The sequence below is a fragment of the Lycium ferocissimum genome, chromosome 9 (genome assembly GCF_029784015.1).
Source record: "Lycium ferocissimum isolate CSIRO_LF1 chromosome 9, AGI_CSIRO_Lferr_CH_V1, whole genome shotgun sequence".
Taxonomy (NCBI): Eukaryota; Viridiplantae; Streptophyta; class Magnoliopsida; order Solanales; family Solanaceae; genus Lycium; species Lycium ferocissimum.
Window position 1 is genome coordinate 39360969 of NC_081350.1, and position 18347 is coordinate 39379315.

At 33.7% G+C, this 18347-nt stretch overlaps 1 long non-coding RNA gene across 1 annotated transcript; it reads left to right on the top strand.

The window, feature by feature from the left end:
- The first annotated feature begins 302 nt into the window (after positions 1-302).
- Positions 303-2045, top strand: LOC132069500 (uncharacterized). The gene is made up of 2 exons (XR_009417793.1): positions 303-817; positions 1177-2045. It is a non-coding gene; the product is annotated as an uncharacterized LOC132069500 (long non-coding RNA).
- Positions 2046-18347: the final 16302 nt, after the last annotated feature.

An 18347-nucleotide genomic window follows, 5' to 3' on the forward strand; every position in this document is an offset into this window, starting at 1 on the left:
AATACAGAATTCAAATCAAAGTTGTTGAATTCAGACAAACCCGTAATCTACACTCTAACTCCGCCCCTATCTTGGGGGTTGGGTGGGGGGCTTAGGGGTGGGTCGTGGTCATTTCTGGAGCCAATTAACCAGTTGTGTAGGGTCAAGGCCCATGGTGTCTGTTGCTCTGCTTTTATGACTTTGTTTGTCCTTACCTATACAATACACACCCCCTCTTTCTTTCTCCATCCTTTATTTATTATCACCTCTATCCCCCCCTACTCCTTCATTCATTCTCAACAACAACAATAACAAACCTCCTCTCTTAATTTCTTCTCCATCCTCAATATTCATATGAGGAAGTTCTCTCAGTTGAGGGGAATGTTGTCTGGCTCGAGGTCACCAATTAGATCCATGACTCTTCCATTTTATGCCTTTCAAAAAGATTAGTTGATTTTAATATGAAAAAGGGGTTATGGATCATGTGTTAGTGTTGTCGGACCAGGCTTCATTCCCCCCAATTGTTTCTTCCTCCAAGGTTGAAGTTAGAGGAGTGAAAGAGATTTATTTGAATCGTAATATATATATATATATATAAGGCTACCATTCTTTTATTTATGTATATACCGTAAATAATGAACCTTCTTGTTGAAAATTTTGCCTTCGCTATATGTACAGATTTTGAAAAAGGTAAGCTTATTTTTTATGTGAGATCTTGATATATATGAGAATAGTTTTTGTAGGTTGTGGGATTTGGTCATTATAAGGTAATGTTGATGGACTAGAGCAGATTGGTGTAATGATGAAGTTTTTTGACTCCTTCCACTTTTCTGCCACGGTAAAAATCTGATGCTGCTTTTATTTTAGCTTTGTCATTTAATTTATGCTTGTGTCAGTTTCCCTCTGCTTTGAGTTAGTGTTCTATCATTAGCCTCATTTTACTCATGATGACTTCTTGAATCTCTTCTGTCCGTTTCCTCATCTTCTTTTTGAATGACTTTGTAAGTATCATCATTACTCATCATTTCTTAGTTTAGGGTTTTACTTCCTTTTACTTCCTACTACCTACATGTGATGTAAGCTTACACATTCATTTCAGTTTATCAAATGAGATTTATCACACTTCTATATTTGGCTCATCATGTGATTTGTTGTTTCCTTTTCTCTCTTATATATCTGCTTTTTTCTTGGTGACAGGCATCAGGCATGGGAATTAATAATCTTTAAATATAAAATATCGCAACTTATATTGTGGATAAGATCTTGTGAGATCATCATACATAGATCTATGCTAATAAAATTTCTTCACACGAAGAAGAAGTCATTCCTCATTTCTGTTTCACTTTTTGGGTTAAAACTATAGAAAGTGTGCAGGAATATTTTCATTCTAAGCTTTGGTAAAACTGGCGTAAGATTTCTTTTCTGCTGAAGAATGATCAGAAATTAACTTTTCAAAGATCTATACTCTTGGCCACGGAGTACGTTTGATTTTGAAGCAACTCACTTGCAGGACTTGTTGTTTACCATATTGTTTAAGTTATGTATACCCTCATTCTAAAGAATTTTGTAACACTATCAGGTTATTCAAAGGATAATTGCTCCTAGTAAATTCTCTAAAATGTGAAATTGGTAATCTTGAAAATATGACAAGTTACTATAACATGTAAAGGTGAAATGATAGAGTAATTTCTTTTTAACTTACAATGTATATAACTTAATAATTTCTCAATCAACTTGTTAGTGAATCATTGTTTACCATATACATTACAAACCGTGAAGTTCATCAAATAGAGTGATTTTCTAAAAAGTGTCAATAATATTGTACTATCAATATCAACAAAGAAACTAATGAGCTGTGATGGTAGAAATTACATAATGGATCTGGGGATGAACTGGCATGGATGCAACAATGCATATGCACTTTGGAAATTGAAGCTGAATCCTGTCGTCGCTTTGGCTCTATTACATTCTTGTGATCTGCTCCTATTGTTTGATGGGATGTCTTTGTACTATGTTCAAACATTCAGTATAAAAACAGAAAAGGAAAACTTTTTTTTTTTTTTTTTTGTTGAAAGATTTGAAAATTTGAGTTTTGAAATGCTTGCGAAATGAAATAACTTTTGCAAAAACAGTTCAATTAAAACACCTTTTTAAACAAATCAGAAAAATGAGTTTACAAACAATTAAAACAGCCATCTTAAATTCTTTTTGAGAAATTGTGGTGTGTAGAATGACTTTATAACTTCTATGCATGTAACTATTGAAAAACATAGATGAGCCGAATGAATTCGCTGGAAGCCATTCCACTGCTGCACCTCTGTATAATGCTTTGATGTTAAAGGGCCTCTAGAGAGTTCCTTTTCTTTCACTTCAGCAATGAATCTGTTTGAACTTTATCATTGTTACGTTGGAAAAAACATTAGGGTTTATATATCACATGATGCAAAAAGGATGACTTCTCAATGCTTGGTCTTTTTATATATGGATTTCATATATGTATCAAGCACAAATTTTCGCATCGTCCATAGCATTTACTTTCTATATCCTATATTTTCAAGTTTTTAAATTATCCTTGCAAACTTGAAAATTCACAAAAATATTATTGCTATAATTGATTGAAGTGAGAAGTAAAATATTCTAATAAAGATGTATCTCAGTAATTTTATCACAGACAAAATCATGTGCGGTAACAACATCGAACCAAATACAAGGAGTAGCGGGGTCCTAAGGCCTGAGTTGAGCGTTTGCTAGACCTTGAAAATCATAATGCTATAATACTTTTCAAATCATCCTAGCCATTATATATTCTTCTCAGTAATTCTCTTGCTAAAAAGAATTCTCATTTTGTGGCAATTTCACCCCGAACATAATTGGTTACTTTTACAGTTCTCGTATAATGCGTAAGGTTTTTGGGCCATTAGTGAGAGCAGCTTCTAATTTATTATGAGCTCCAAAGACTGATTCAATAGGTCCAAAATCATGTGCTTTAGCAATATCAAAACCGCCTTATCTGACCTCTTTTTATGCTTTCTATCGGACGAGCGTCTTTCTTTTGAACAAAGCCTCTTTACCTTGGTAGAGAAAGTCACAGACACTCTACTTCCTCCTAGACCCACATCATCGCGATTTCACTGGGTTGTTGTTGTTGTTGTTGTTGTAGCAATATCAAAACCAAATACTTGAAGTAGGGCGTCTGGAGAGCTAAGCCTTTGCTAAACCTCGAAAATCATAACCTTATAATAATACTTTTCAAATCCTTTTAGCCATTATTTTACAGAGTAATTCTCTTGATAATTAGAAGAATGCGCAATTTCACCCAAAAGGCAAGGTGTTAATATTGCAACACATTCTTGTACAATTGGTCAAGGCTTTTGGCCGAGTAACATGATATCCCTGAAGATGGATTTTTCAATAAGCTTTAGTTAATAACCACGTCCAGTAAATATAAACACTAAACTAAATGCCCATACAAAACTAAATTAAATGAGCATACACGCCTACGAAGAAAAGGCCAAATATAAGAACCACAAGGCTGAATTAACACATCTCTTTGTTCTCATAGCTACACCTGCTACTTTTCTTCATAAACATATCAGTGATTCTATTGTTTTACATCAACTTTGCTATGCTTCTTATTAATTATGATAACCTTAATTAACACTTTGGATTGAATTGTCAAAGCAAGAAGTTAAAAGAAAGCGGAAAAAGAATGAAGAATTCCCTGTGGAAGTTGTAAGAGATAAATTTGGTCTGAAAATTACAGGGAAAGTCATATCCCTCGATAAAAAGGCTGACAAACCTGGAAAATAGTGAAGCCTTCTCTCATTGTGTCATCAATTTTTCCCGAAGCTGAGGCATCACATATACTCTCTCTCTTCACTTTTACTTATCCACCAAGGACGGATTTAGAGGGTGCCATCCTCGGCAAAAATTTACAGTATATATATATGGTAAATTTTCTGTGTTTATCTACATATATTAACTTTTGAATACCTTGAACAAATGCAAAAGGTTAGCTCAAGTGGTTCAGGGTGTTCAAAATTATCTTTAGCATCCTAGGTTCAATTCGCAAGACCAACATTATTTTTTATATTTAGCTTTTGTTGTTTTTCCGAACCCCTTGAGTGAAAATTCTGGATCCGCCACTGTACTAAAAATAAATTTTTACTTTTACTTGTCCATTTTAGCATATCAAGGAAAGACAAACTTTTTTTTTCTTGTTTCAATTTTTAATTACTCATTTGCAAATCATTCTCCAAGTTCAATGAGACTATACACCAATTAATATGTGTATTATAGTAAAATACATACTTCATTTATTAATTTTTAAGGGGCGTGCATAATCAAAAGTGGATAAGTAAAAGTGAACGTGGAGTACTACATAAGTGTGTGTATATATATATATATATATATATATATATATAATAATGCAACATTTAATGCCTTTAGTCGTCAGGCATCAGGCCCTTCACTTTCATCACGCAATTCATATTCTAGTAGAGTCAACATCAATATTCAGCCATAGCATCTATGAATTTGAAGTAGTAGTAGTAATTTACTCTATATGGATGGATTTTCACTTTACCCCCTGAGTTTTCTGACTCTACTTAATTAGACAATGATATTTCTGTCTAATTTAATAATTCCTCTCATTGTTTTCAAAAATCACTGCCAACTTTCTAGTACCTACATATGTCAGCTTCAGTCCTGCATGTCTGTGCTTTGCTTTTTTCCCCTTCCCTAGAGTAGCCCCTTATTTTTCGCCCTGAATCAAGACAAAAATTCACTACCTAGTTAAACTCATAATAGGGATTAATATCTACTTAGATAGCTTACAATAATTCTGCAAAGCTCCATGTAATTCCTATCGGATTGAGCAATTGAGCCTGACATCAATGATCGTTATTCAATTAAAAGAATATAATGTTATACAACTATACACGGAGTGTAGAAGTTATGGGAATTATGGGAACTCCATCAAAGAAAAAAAAAAAAAACTCCGATAAAGAAAAAATAAATCAATGGACAAAGTCATATGATATCAGGCAAACCCCGACAAGTCTTAAACTTCATATCCAATCAATTACCACCACATAAATTGAGACAAAGAAACTACCCCTACGTCCCAAAATATTTGTCATGTTTTGCTTTACGATAGTTAATTTAACTAATCGTTAAAGCTAAACTGGAGTATATTATCTTAATATTTTTTTAAAATATTTTACTAAATAAACAGATTTTATAAACTTGGCCACACATGCTAGTATATGTAAACGCTACGAAAGTAAATATGTTGGGCACAACTGGGTCACTTGCGAAGCACAACAACAAATATAATGAGGCTCGGTGATGAACAATTGGACATTGGTTACTATCCGCTCAATAGTTGAAATAAAGATTTCCTATGTAGCAAATTGATTCACTGGTTAATTCACAGCTAGCACACCCAAACTCACTCGCTTTATATCTTTTGAGTTTTGCTTACTAAAATGTAAAGGTGACAAACTTGTGGTACTTAACTTGCTTCTTGTGATTATATCGTGAAATACATCGTGATACAATTAATTCACTAAAACTGGAAGAACGACCCATTTTTCAAACGAATGAAAATATGAGTGGATTCGTCCTGGACCAAAGAGACATTGTGGCCTGTGGGAGAAGGCAACAATATTATGATACCAAAGATCTAAATATCTCGATCAAGTCCAAACTATTTTCGAGTTTGTGCGTGTATAAATTAAACATCTAAAGCAAGTTGGGTAATTTGCACTTTTCGTGCTATTTCCATTTAAGCGGCAAAAATTAAAGACCAGCCCATTTGAAGGATAAACCCGTGAAATTTCTTCAAGCAAGTTGGCCCATATAGAATCCATCAGGCTGGGCTCAAAATCCTTAAGCCCAATTAAAGCCCGTGGACTATGAGAGTCACTGCAATATCATTTGTTTTGGGCTCACTGAACTTGGAAATAGGAGCGAATTAGCCCATGAAATCTGACCCCCTAAATTCGGCGCAACCAAAAATGGGCAACTTACATAAATAACTACCCTTTAATGTTTGCTTTCAATCTGTAGCTACCTTTTTGCTATTTACAATTCGTAGCTACATTTAGGCATTTTCGCTGTATTTGATGTATTTCAGTGCATTTGAATACACTATTCAGTTGTATTCAACCTTATCTCATGTTACATGTATTTGACTGAGTCCGCAACTTAAATAACTCAAAAAGTGACAAAAGGTACCAAAATACCCTAGTAAAAAAAAAAGTTACCAAAATGTCTTTTGCGCACTAATTTAGTGCGCAATACCTCTTTAATAAAACTGCCAGCCCTTTATTTAATAAAAAATTTGAAATTCACGTTTTTTCCGTATTTTGACCAAATATTAGTCTTGTTGAAAAATGCCGGAATATCAATATTTTATATAGAACCTATTATCTTTTTCTGCAAACAATAATGTAGGCTCAACGCATCAAGTATACCTATACGTTTGGATCGTTGTTTTGGGTTGTAAAGTGCCCCGAAGTAAGTTTTATTTGTTTGGACACTTGTTATCTTTAGGTTTAAGTGTTTTATTTTATAGGGTTGACGTCGCACTAGTTATTATTAAACGACAATATAAACTAAGATAACTAATTATCATTAAGAAAATAATACCAAATATATATATATAATATTAACATAAAATGTACATTTTATTTACCAATACACAATCTCCATGCCCCTAGGTCCCACATGTGGGAGCCTTTAGAATAACCTTAGGCCTAAGGCGAACTCCACCACGCCCACCACCCTCACCATCATCTCCATCCCCCTTCTTCCTCTTAATCCGTACATGCTCTATGGCATGATCATCCTGCGTTCCTTTCCTTGGGGGCTTGTTCAAAACACACTTCCTATGGGAGACGACGGTGGTCGAAATGTAAGCTTCAGGAGATGACTTAATCCCAACAGAAGATGGGTCCACAGGCGCAGAAGAATGAACCTGAAATAACATATAAAATATTTAGTTTAGATTTATGCTAAACTAAACATGGACTAACATATAAACAATTAATAAATACATTATTTTATTGTAAAAAATAAAACCTGTGTATCGACGGACTCCTGAGATGGCTGGCTAGAGGGCTCAAGAGCTGGCTCCTCAGCGGTCTCTTGAGTGGGCCCTGGAGTCGGAGATGTAAATAGTGCCGAAGCAGGAGACGGGTCCACAGGCGCAGAAAAAATAACCTAAAACAACATATAAATAATTTAGATTAGTTTGATGCTACACTAAACATAATATATCATATAAACAATTAATTTAATACATTATTTTATTGTAAAAAATTAAACCTATGTGTCGACGGGCTTCTGAGATGGCTGGTGAGAGAGCTCCTGAGCGGGCCTCGGAGCCGGAGACATGTCAAAGTCCTCGAATAAGTAATCGAAGTCCAGCTCCGTGCCACCCTGTAGATCACGAGCTGGCCGCTCACCCTGTGGATGACGAACTGGCGGCTGTGCAGGCGATGGCCAGAACATGTGATCTGAAAATAAATTCGGCGTATATACAGGTGTCGACGGATGCTCTGAAAAAGTCGACGGAGGTCGACGGAGGGGTGCGGAGGCGGAACTAGTGTATGGACATCAGGCTCATCTACTAGACCATGACCCCCTCTGTGATCAGCCCCTCTGGCCCTACCACTTCCGCCACCACCCCCTCTGCCCCTACTCTCTCGGCCACCAGTCCCTCTGGCATGACAACAACCACGACCACTCGCTGCCTAATGCGAAACCTCTGGAACATGCTCGTCGAGACGTCCAAGCTCCTGGGCCTGTAGCATACCACCCTCGGCTAGCTGCACCATCCGCGTTGCATATCCCGCTGTCTCGGGGGCATCCGTATGGTCCAAGCTCTTCCAGCTCATCCTCTGTACGGTCCGTAGCTGCATTTGTTTGCAAATATTATTGATTGAATAAATTTGTGACGTAATACATAAAACGATTAATTAAGTTTAAGACTAATAAAACTTACCAACACCTCATACTGTCCTATGGTGCTGCATATCCTCGGCCATCTGTGTGAGGCCTCGCGGGGTTGCCAATCAAGCTGCGAGTGATCCGCGTGTATCACTGCATGTACCTCTAGACCTGAGTCGCATGTTCGACCATCGCTAACGTCCCCACCCTCTGATCCTAATGGTGGACCTGGAGCTGCATAAAGGCCCGCCATGCATAAGTGACGGCCGTACACTCGTCCCGTTTATAATGGTCGTGCTCCCAAGTAGTCTGCTCAGGTAAATTCTGTACATGGCCGAACTGCTGTAAGACGCGATCGGGCGCGTGATTCTCAACGATATCCATATGTATCAGCGGACACCGCGCCTCTACGAGGGCTCACTGGCCCTACAAAACGCCAACAGCTGATCCAAAATTTGGTCATACGGCGTCCATATAAAAACCTGTAAAAAGAATTGAATTAGTTAACAGTAAAAGACTAAAATAATAAAATAAAATAAAAAATAACATACTAATATTAAATTAAAAAAACTTATCATGTCCGACGTTATACGATATAGCTGATCCCTAAACGGGAAAATACTATGGTGCGTATCTACATCTCAGATAACGCCTCTCGTCCATCTCTGCGCGTATGGCATCGCCTCAACAATATAGCCAAGCTTAGGGCCAGCAGCTATGGGCTGAAAAGGTCTCATCCAAGTCAATACCCATATCTGAAAGGGTCAATAAAAAAATAATTTATTAGTCGTCATTTCAAAAATTTATATTTAGAATAATATAACACATACTTAAATATAGCACCTGGAGGAGCGGGCAAAATGCAGCGATATCGGTCCTCGCGCCCATAGACGATCGACAGAATCCTCGATACATGTAAGCCAGAGCAGCAGTGCCCCAACTGTAACATGCTAACTTGACCAAATGCTCTAGAAACAACAAATACAGCAAGCTCACATGGGAACCCGATGTGTTCGGGAACAGGATACCCCCGAATATGACGAGAATAGTTGTGAATGGTAATTTACAAAATCACTGCAGTTACTAAATATAAATAAATTAAAAGGTAGTTACTATGAATAATTACCTCTTAGAGGTAGCTATGTCAAGTAATTATTCCTTTAAAAATTGGGTTAATATGTAACCCAAACTGATCTATGAGAATTTTTTGTCATAATAAAAAAACAAAAAATTATTAGATACTTAAACAAATTACAACAAACAAAAAAATTTAGTAAAATTAAGTACGAATTGCGCGGGTTGAGCTATAGACTCATTTGTTAGCTTATTTCAGCCTAAGTATCTTTTGGGCTGATCAATAACTGAACTCATTTTGACCCCTCCAAATTCATCATAACCAGCCAATTTGACATATGCAAGGAAAGGTGGACTCAGAGGTATCTTTTGATTTCGACTATACATATATGTGTAAGATTTAAAGTATAAAATATATACAATAATATCCATATTTGCAGTTTTGCACAATGATATTTTTCCGGGATAATATTCGCTTGAAGTTTTAAATTCACCTATGTCACTCTGCGTTAATCTTAAATCTTAATGATGCCACATATTAATTATGGCTTAATGCATATGTGCCTTCCTAAACTTGCCTTTTTTTTTTCCTTTTCATTACGACACCTCAACTAAGTGTTGTTCCTATTGAATCCCTGAACTTTACCTCAAGTGTGTCTATGAAACACAATCCGACTTACATAACATCTATGGTGAGTTAATTTTATTTTCTTAATCAAGTATGGTTGGCACAAGACCCGACAAATCACAAAATTAAAACTTAAAATAACTGAAAATTAAAACATATTTTACAAAAAGAATTAAGAATTCACATATGAATACATCATCAGCATAGCATTATCTTTATCAACATAGTCAAATTCCATACATATATTAGCTTAACTTTCAAGGATACATCATGTGAGATGCTATGTAAGTCGGATTATGTTTGATAGACACATTTGAGGCCAAATTTAGAGGTTCAGTAGGAACAACACTTAGTTGAAGTGTCAAAATGAAATAAAAAGGTAAATTTAGGGAGCCACATATGCATAATGCCTATTAATTATATGTCTATTTGACTTAGCAGCCTATTCTGATACTCCCTCTATCCCATAATAAGTGTCATCTTAATAAAAAATACACATATTAACAAACCAATGATGAAGTGTGAAGTTTATCAAATCACCCTTATGTTAAAAAAATTACTTTTTCTTAAAGCATGCACAAGTAATCCATCTTTTGACATTGGAAATCCAATCATCATCATCTAGAGTAATACTACTTTTTTTGTCCAAGAGCAAAGTTAAAAAAAACTAGTCAATATATGCATTGATTTCGTAAAATGACACTTATTATGAAATAAAAAAATTGGTTAAAGTGACATTTATTATGAGACGGAGAGAGTAATGTCTTGTCAGGCTATATAAATCGCAGCCTAGGTAGTACTTGTATAACTGGGATGCACGTTTAATGCATAATAAAATAATGCGTAACCAAGCTGCCCACACCTAAAATATGCCTGAACCTTAGCTTGGCCCACTTCAACTGTATGTGATTGTATTTCCAAATGTTCACATCGCTAGCATCACACTGTACATAGTGAATCTCTTTGGTATGTGCCAAGAGCATAAACTACAATTATTGAGTTCGAAGGAACCTATAATTTATAACTATATCCGGCACTGACCATAAGGCTAAGTTTTTTTTTTTTTTTTTAATTTTTTTGTTGTTGTTGTGCATGTTGATTAATTAATTCACTGTGCTATTAATTTTTTTTTGGTATCTATAACTTGAAGCAGTGGCCAAATCTAAGCTCATGTCTCTCTTCAAACTCGAACGGGTCATTGGCTTATGCTCCTATTCTGTGTTGGTCTTTAATTTTTACCCCTCATAGAAAACAATTTTTTTTTGCGGGACATAAATTTATATTTTTATATCATAATATTCGACAAGTTATACCCCAAACCCTTGAAGAACTTATACCCGTCAGGCATAAGTTCGATAGATAAGAGCAAAATTTAAAGACCAAGCCATTTGAAGGGAAAATCGTGCAATTTCTTGACCTCTAACATTGTTACAACCAAACCCATAGATCGTATTATTCGCTTTGGTTTATCAAACTTTACTGATATATTCCTCAGACTAAGTCATATTGAGCTTGAAAACACGCATACCATATAAATTTCAGGCTATGCCTTATAAAACTCACTTTCTTTTCTCCTTCCGATAAGATTCGTGTAAGATGTTATGTATGTTACCCCTTCTCCGGAAGTATGCCAATCCTTCACTTTGACCTGCCTCATCAACCAACCTTCCATCATGCGGGGCGTCACATTCAGCTTGTGACAATTAATGTTCTCTATGAATTATGGAAATGATGGGATTAAATCTCATCTAACACATTAAAAATAAAGAGAAAACTTAGATGATTATTGAAATATTCACATGCATCACATCACATCACCACGCCTGCAACTAAACCAAAAGGTTTAGTCATTGCTCATTTGAAACTTGGAATTTTTTTACGAGGCATAAGTATGACATGGTGTGTGAGGGAGTATTTTATTACAATTATAATGTGGGCCCCATCACTTTATGCTCTTCCTTCCTCTTCCGTCATTTCTATCTCCTCTTTCCTCTTTTTTCTCATTTTTTTTTCAATAATTTTAAAACCAATTCTATTATTCGCAGATTAATTTTTTTTAAAGATATTCTTCCGTTTTATTATTTAACTTTTCAATTTTTTCTTGAAAAATCAGTTAAACTCCGTACAAGTTTAAAAGAAAATAATTGGCACTCAAAAAAAGTTTTTAATGTAAAAATTGATAACAAAAAATGAATGTAGGATACTTTTAAAAGTAAAAACACCTTAGGAAATTTATTGGAATTCACTTTTTTTTCTTTTTATTTTAGTATGTATTCAATTCAAAGTTGCTACATAAGAATTTTCTTTTTCTTTTAGTATATATTCAATTCAAAGTTTCTACATTCTACACCCGAGAAATTCAAAGTCCTAAGTGTCATCAAAGTAGACCCTGAATTTGGGGGTGTGCAAAAATCGGTTTAACCGATAATTTGAACAGACAAAAAAAGTCATTGGTTTAGCAATTTATTTGGTTAAGGATTTTTTAATTTTTATCGGAGTACCAACTCGATTTCAATTTTTAAGTTCTATTAACGATTAAACTGATAACCTAATAAGGACATAGGTTCAAACACGTTGCTGCTTCAGTTTACCGGTTAAACCAATTGTCTTTGAACACAATTGGTTTGGCCTCCTACATCTTTCACAGAGAAAATATCACTAAAACATACTTATTAAAGGTAATTTTAGTAAGATCTTATGTCCTTTGGGTTATCGATTTAACTGTTAATAGAACTTAAAATTTGAAATCGAGCTGGTAGTCCATAAAACTTAAAAAATCATTAACCAAATACATTGCTAAACCAATAACTTTTTTTTTGGGTTCAGTTTATCGATTAAACCGATATTTGCACACCACTAAATTCAGGGTCTACTTTGATGACACTTAGAACTTTGATTAATATATACCAAAAGAAAAAGGAAAAATAGAATTCCAATAAATTTCTTAAGGTATTTTACTTTTAAAAGTATCCTACATTCATTTTTGGTTATCAATTTTTACATTTTTTTTTTGGAGTGCCAATTATTTTCTTTTAAACTTGTACGGAGTTTAACTGATTTTTGTAAGAAAAAAATTGAAAAGCTAAATAATAAAACGGAAGAATATCTTTAAAAAAATTGATCCGCGTGTGATAGAATTGGTTTTAAAATTGTTGAAAAAAAAAAAGGAAAATGAGAAAAAAGAGGAAAGCGGAGAGAGAAATGGATGAAGAGGAAGTAAAAAATGTGGAAGAAGAAAGGAAGAGCATAAAGTGCCATATCATATTTATGCCTCACCCATTGTAAAATATTCCTGAAACTTGATTTACTTGTTCTTGCAGCTGATTAACTAATAATTAAATTGAGTTTTTTATTATCGAAATCCTAAAACATAAAAACAAGTTTTATTAGTTATTTCGTATATATCTTCGTGGATTTAGATATAGAATTAAGTGTTTTTTTTTGGCATAAATTATGAGAAGCTCCCCACTTGATTCGCGTGCATCCTTACAAATAATGGACACAGATTCCCCTATTTCATACGCATCTAGAGTAAACATTATATTTCATGCATATTGGAATGAATCTCAACAGTTCAACTTTTCAAGGACCAGATTCATCGAATTTTTTAAAACTATAGTACATATTCGACTATCTAATTAATGATTTGCCTCTATCACGTCTAGTAGTTTGGTCCCCCCCCCCCCCACCCCACACACACACACACACACACACACAAAAAAACAAACTAGTTTTTCTCTCTTTTTGGGATGATTGAATTCAAAAAGTAATGTAGTTATATGCCATTCATGTTATCACAATGTATATACACGTTTCATACGTGCAAATTACTGAAAATTAAAACGATCCTTTATACTTTCTACTTTTGTTTGAAGTGTACAATTGTTGATCGTAATGAGTGTTCTAATTTGCCTATCAATAATCAGTATAGGCGGAAATTTTAATCAGAACACCCTTAGTTGGTTAATTGGTAAGATGAGGTTTGTATATAATTATATATGCACCTTTGTAAGAAGGGGAGCTCACTTTTTTCCTAGAATTGTCAGTACTATATAGATCAAACTTTAGTTTTATAAAGTACTGTTCTCTCCCCCACATTGGTGGTAAGACGGGGACTTTGGGTTTCTTATATGGACTTTGTCAAATTTTTACCTTATTGGAAGCTAGCTTTTCTGGGAGTGAATCGTCAGACCCAATGTCCATTATTTTCATGGCATCAGAGTCCAACACGTCCCATTTCATTGCTTACCCAATGTTGGGGCCCCCATCCAATCTTGGGCATACGGGCGACGAGTCCCACCTCGCTGAGAATGTGAATGTCTTTTTATATGGTTTGGACAATTCCAAACTCACAAGCTAGCTTTTAGGGGTTAAATTAAGCCCAAAATTCAATTTTCATTGTTAACTAACTCACAATTCGACCGAAATTTGGTTATGTAGTCCATAAGAAATGTTTTGTTGAGTCATTTTGTTTATTTTAAGCGGGCATACGATTCGATATTAATTTCTATCTCCATTCTTGGGTAATTTAAAAGGTATTTAGATTTGAATCTTGGCTTTCTTATGCTAATAATGGCAAAGATACTGATGCATGTAGGGGTGTATATGGATCGGGATGGTTCGGATTTTTTAAACACCAAACCAAACCGATTGCGTCGGGTTTTTAAATTTATACACCAAACCAAACCAATAAAATTCAGATTTTTTAACCTTGGGTTTTCTCGGGTTATTCAGGTTTTTTTTCCGGAATAGTCTTGATATATACAAAACATATAATTTTTACTTCAACTATTGCTTTAGTCCTAGTAAGATACAACTATGAAATTAAGGTGTTTCATAAGAAAATAACACAAAATGTGAGAAGAGTGATGACATTGTATTAAAATATTCAACAAAAGATAATAAAATCGGTTAAAATAAATATTACTAATTAATAAGCCATAAAGAAAATGACCATAATCTAAAAATACTAAGTCATGCTAAAATATATACAGCTAATAAGTATTAATTACATGACAAGAACAAAAAAACTTAAGTTATGTATTTTCACTCTCTAAACCAATTATGCAAAACTAAAGAATAGATATTCAATATTATTGTCATTCCTAGCGGTAAATTAAATTTCTTTTGTTAGTATTAGTGTTGAGTTGGTTTTGGTTTGGACTTTACATGAGTTACTAACATGCATAGAATATAAAACTTATTCACATTCAAAATTCTAAGTTCAAGCTTGAATAATATGATAATAGATAAAAAATTACGAAAAAATTTAAGAAATATTTATAAATTACATTACAAATAAATATTTTTATGTATAAAATGTTTTAAAAATTGAATATATGTAATGTCGGGTTGGTTTGGTTCGGTTTGACTTTTTTTGGCTAAAACCAAACCAAACCAATTATGGTCGGATTTTTTTTTCAACACTAAATTAAGTCAAACCAAACCACTAGTCGGATTTTTTTTTTCGATTTATCGGTTTACTTTGTACACCCCTATACAAATGTATTGATATAGTCAGCGCGGGACATCAAGTGGAAATGGCAAATTCCTATGAATTAAACGACAAGCGTGCACAAAACAAAAACAAAAGCATCTTGACCACATAATGGGCATCACTACCGTCAATCTAATTAGTATTTTGACACGAAACTTATATATACATTTAAGAAATAATAAAATTTTATTAATATTAGATTTTAAAATTCATAATTTAGGAGTATAGTGAATTCTCGCTTTGGAAAATGTAATATTGAAAATCTAAAATATCCGTAAGTTCCTAATCTCAAAATAATTCCTGCCAAGATGACGAGTTAACGTAATGATTGAACCCATTAAATTTTTTGGATTCGTCTTTAACTTGAATTTTTTGTCATGGTTGGACCCAGATATTCAATGGATGCCGTGATTCTCATTAACACATAGTGAACATTCCCATGTGATATTCAAGACTTTAGGTTTAACGTTGTGCTTCACATTCAAAGTTTGTCCTCTTTTCCGACAATGTTCTTTTCTGAAAATTGAAAATTGTAAGCTCTACTCTACATCAGAGAGCTCATGTGATTGAAAATTTGAAATTAATGACTTCTTACCAGAAGCTCATAAGTGAGAAATTTCATCCGGATTTCGAATTATGGTTACAACTGGTATTTCTTTTTAATCACGATTTGCATTAAATGCAACTGAATCATATCGGATGTGTATAAAACAGTTAGCCCATCTCTATAACAACATTTCATTACCATCAAACTTGTGTTGGAATCGATTTTTTATGTTATAATTTACCTCTCTATAATAACTTTTTGCCTATGATAACAACATCCATCATTATCGGGGTACACTTTTTGTAAACTTATCCCTCTAGATTAACTAGTTAAATATTAAATGATTTTACTATTTTTCAATTCTGTTACTATAGTAATTTATTTCATAATAAAAAAAAAAAAGCAGTATAGAAATATAGTGTCTAACAATACTAATAGTAATAGATATGTATATTTTAACCAAATATTTTGAAAACTTCAAGAAAGGACTATCAAATAGTACCTTTTGCTAAAAGTTTGGACAGAAATCTTCACCAATTGAAATATTGTATTATCATTAAGAGACTAAAATTCACAACACAAGTTATAATTGTGGATTTCTTCCATCAAACTTAAAAGAATTAACTTTTTAAAATGTGTTCGTTAGAGTTCAATCTTTGTTTATACAATTAGTTGTGAATTTACTAATTACAAAATTACGATATTGACATTGCAATACGAAATCGCTAAGAATGATTTTGAAAAAAGTCTTTGAAACTAATGGTCATTCTCCTGATCAACGCGACTTAACAAATATATAAAATGGATTACTTAAGATATTACACTCAGATTTACTTTAGCATAGTACTTCATAAGTCATATCCTCTAATATTCTTTTGTTTTCAGTTGTTTTTTCTTTCTAGATGAAAAACAAAAAATTGTTTTTTTTTTGTTTGTATTTGAAGTTGACGTGATCGGAAAAATAAGTGTTTCTTTTTCTCTTTTGTAGTTGAGACGTTCATTGCATTTCCATATATGACAAAAGTCTTAAACGTTTTTTTCGTTTTTGTAAAAGCCAATTTCTGCTTCTGGTCATGATTAGAGGTGGAGCACGGAAAATGAGTTCTCAATAAATTATTATAAATTATAATTATTTATAAATTCTAAATTATAAAGAATTTCTGCTTCTTGTCATGATTATAAATTCTAAATTATAGAAAAGTTAGCTTATTGAGTTCTCAATAAATTATTCATATAAATTCAGTAGATTTTTAACTCAAATACCCATCCGTCTCAAATTATTTATCGTTTTTATGGTTTACACGTCCCTTAAAAAATATTAATTAGGAGGGGTATTTGACCTTTATGTCTAAGTTATAATCTCTCTCCATTAAATGTTTACTCTATATATGTGTCATCTCCATTAATAACAAAGGGTAAATGGAGAAAAATTATTAATTATGCCTTGAATTTCTAAAACGATAAATAATCTGAGATAACTATTTTTAATACCACGACAAATAATTTGACACGGAGGGAGTACAAGACGTGTCAAAGTTACTAAATTTTGGTCAAAATTACTAAATTCTATCTATTCCCTAATAATTGTAGCTCTGCTACCGACCATGATCTCCAAAGAATCTCCTAATTGTTACGAGGTTCATTGTACAGTTATATATGATGTCGTTCTCATAAAAAATCTCTCACATCCGTAAGTATAATTATAGCTCAGCCCTCAACCACTACTACAATTTGAACAAACTTACTAAATGTGCAGACAAGTTCAAGATTTATTGTTGTCATATTAGTAGATATTTGATTCCTTTTTCGACAAAACATGAGCCGGGTATTCAGGCGTTGGAGCCGTGGATGGGACTGTGCTAACACACCACTGCCTTCTCAACTCGGCAGCCAGCTAACTGCTCAAAATAGCAGCAGGCCCTAGTGGCGGACTCAGGATTCAATGGTGGGATTTGAACTTGGCTCCTTCCACTTAGCCTAAAGCTTACAACCTTTCAACCAGAGAGGACTAAAAGTTTTTAATTTTTTGGGTGCTATTTATTATTTTATACCAAAATTTCAATATTTTCTATATGCTTACATAGAGTATCTATCAGGATTAATGGGTGCTAGAGCACCAAAAAATAATACATGGGTCCCGCCCTGGTAGGCCCCATGTGTACCCAAAAATATCGAATCTCAAATAAGGGGTTAAGTTGAATTTGGACGAATAAACTACGGGTCACTAATTGTATAAAGATTACTTGCATTAAGCTGGGTGGGTCAAAACGGACTACAAATCAGTCCAATTTATAGATGGGCTGAATTGAGCGGATAAAATAAATTGAATTAATAAATGAACAGGTCAATATCCCACTTAAATTTGGACGAATTAAATAAATCATATTTTCATAAGTTAATTTACTGTAAGTCATAATCATAATCTTTTAATCTTATTTTATCCCTCAATAAAGAGTAAAAACAAGAAACAATTATAATTAAGGGTGCAGATAGACCGGGGTGGTTCGGATTTTTAAAGGGAAAAGAACATCAATGTCCACTACACACAAAATAATTACCCTTCCATGCCCCCATTACTTTCATATCTCCAAAACTATTTACCCTTTCTACCCATTGTAGCTTTTGTAGGTGATTGTCTCTTTTTTCTTCTTTTCTTTTTTTATTTC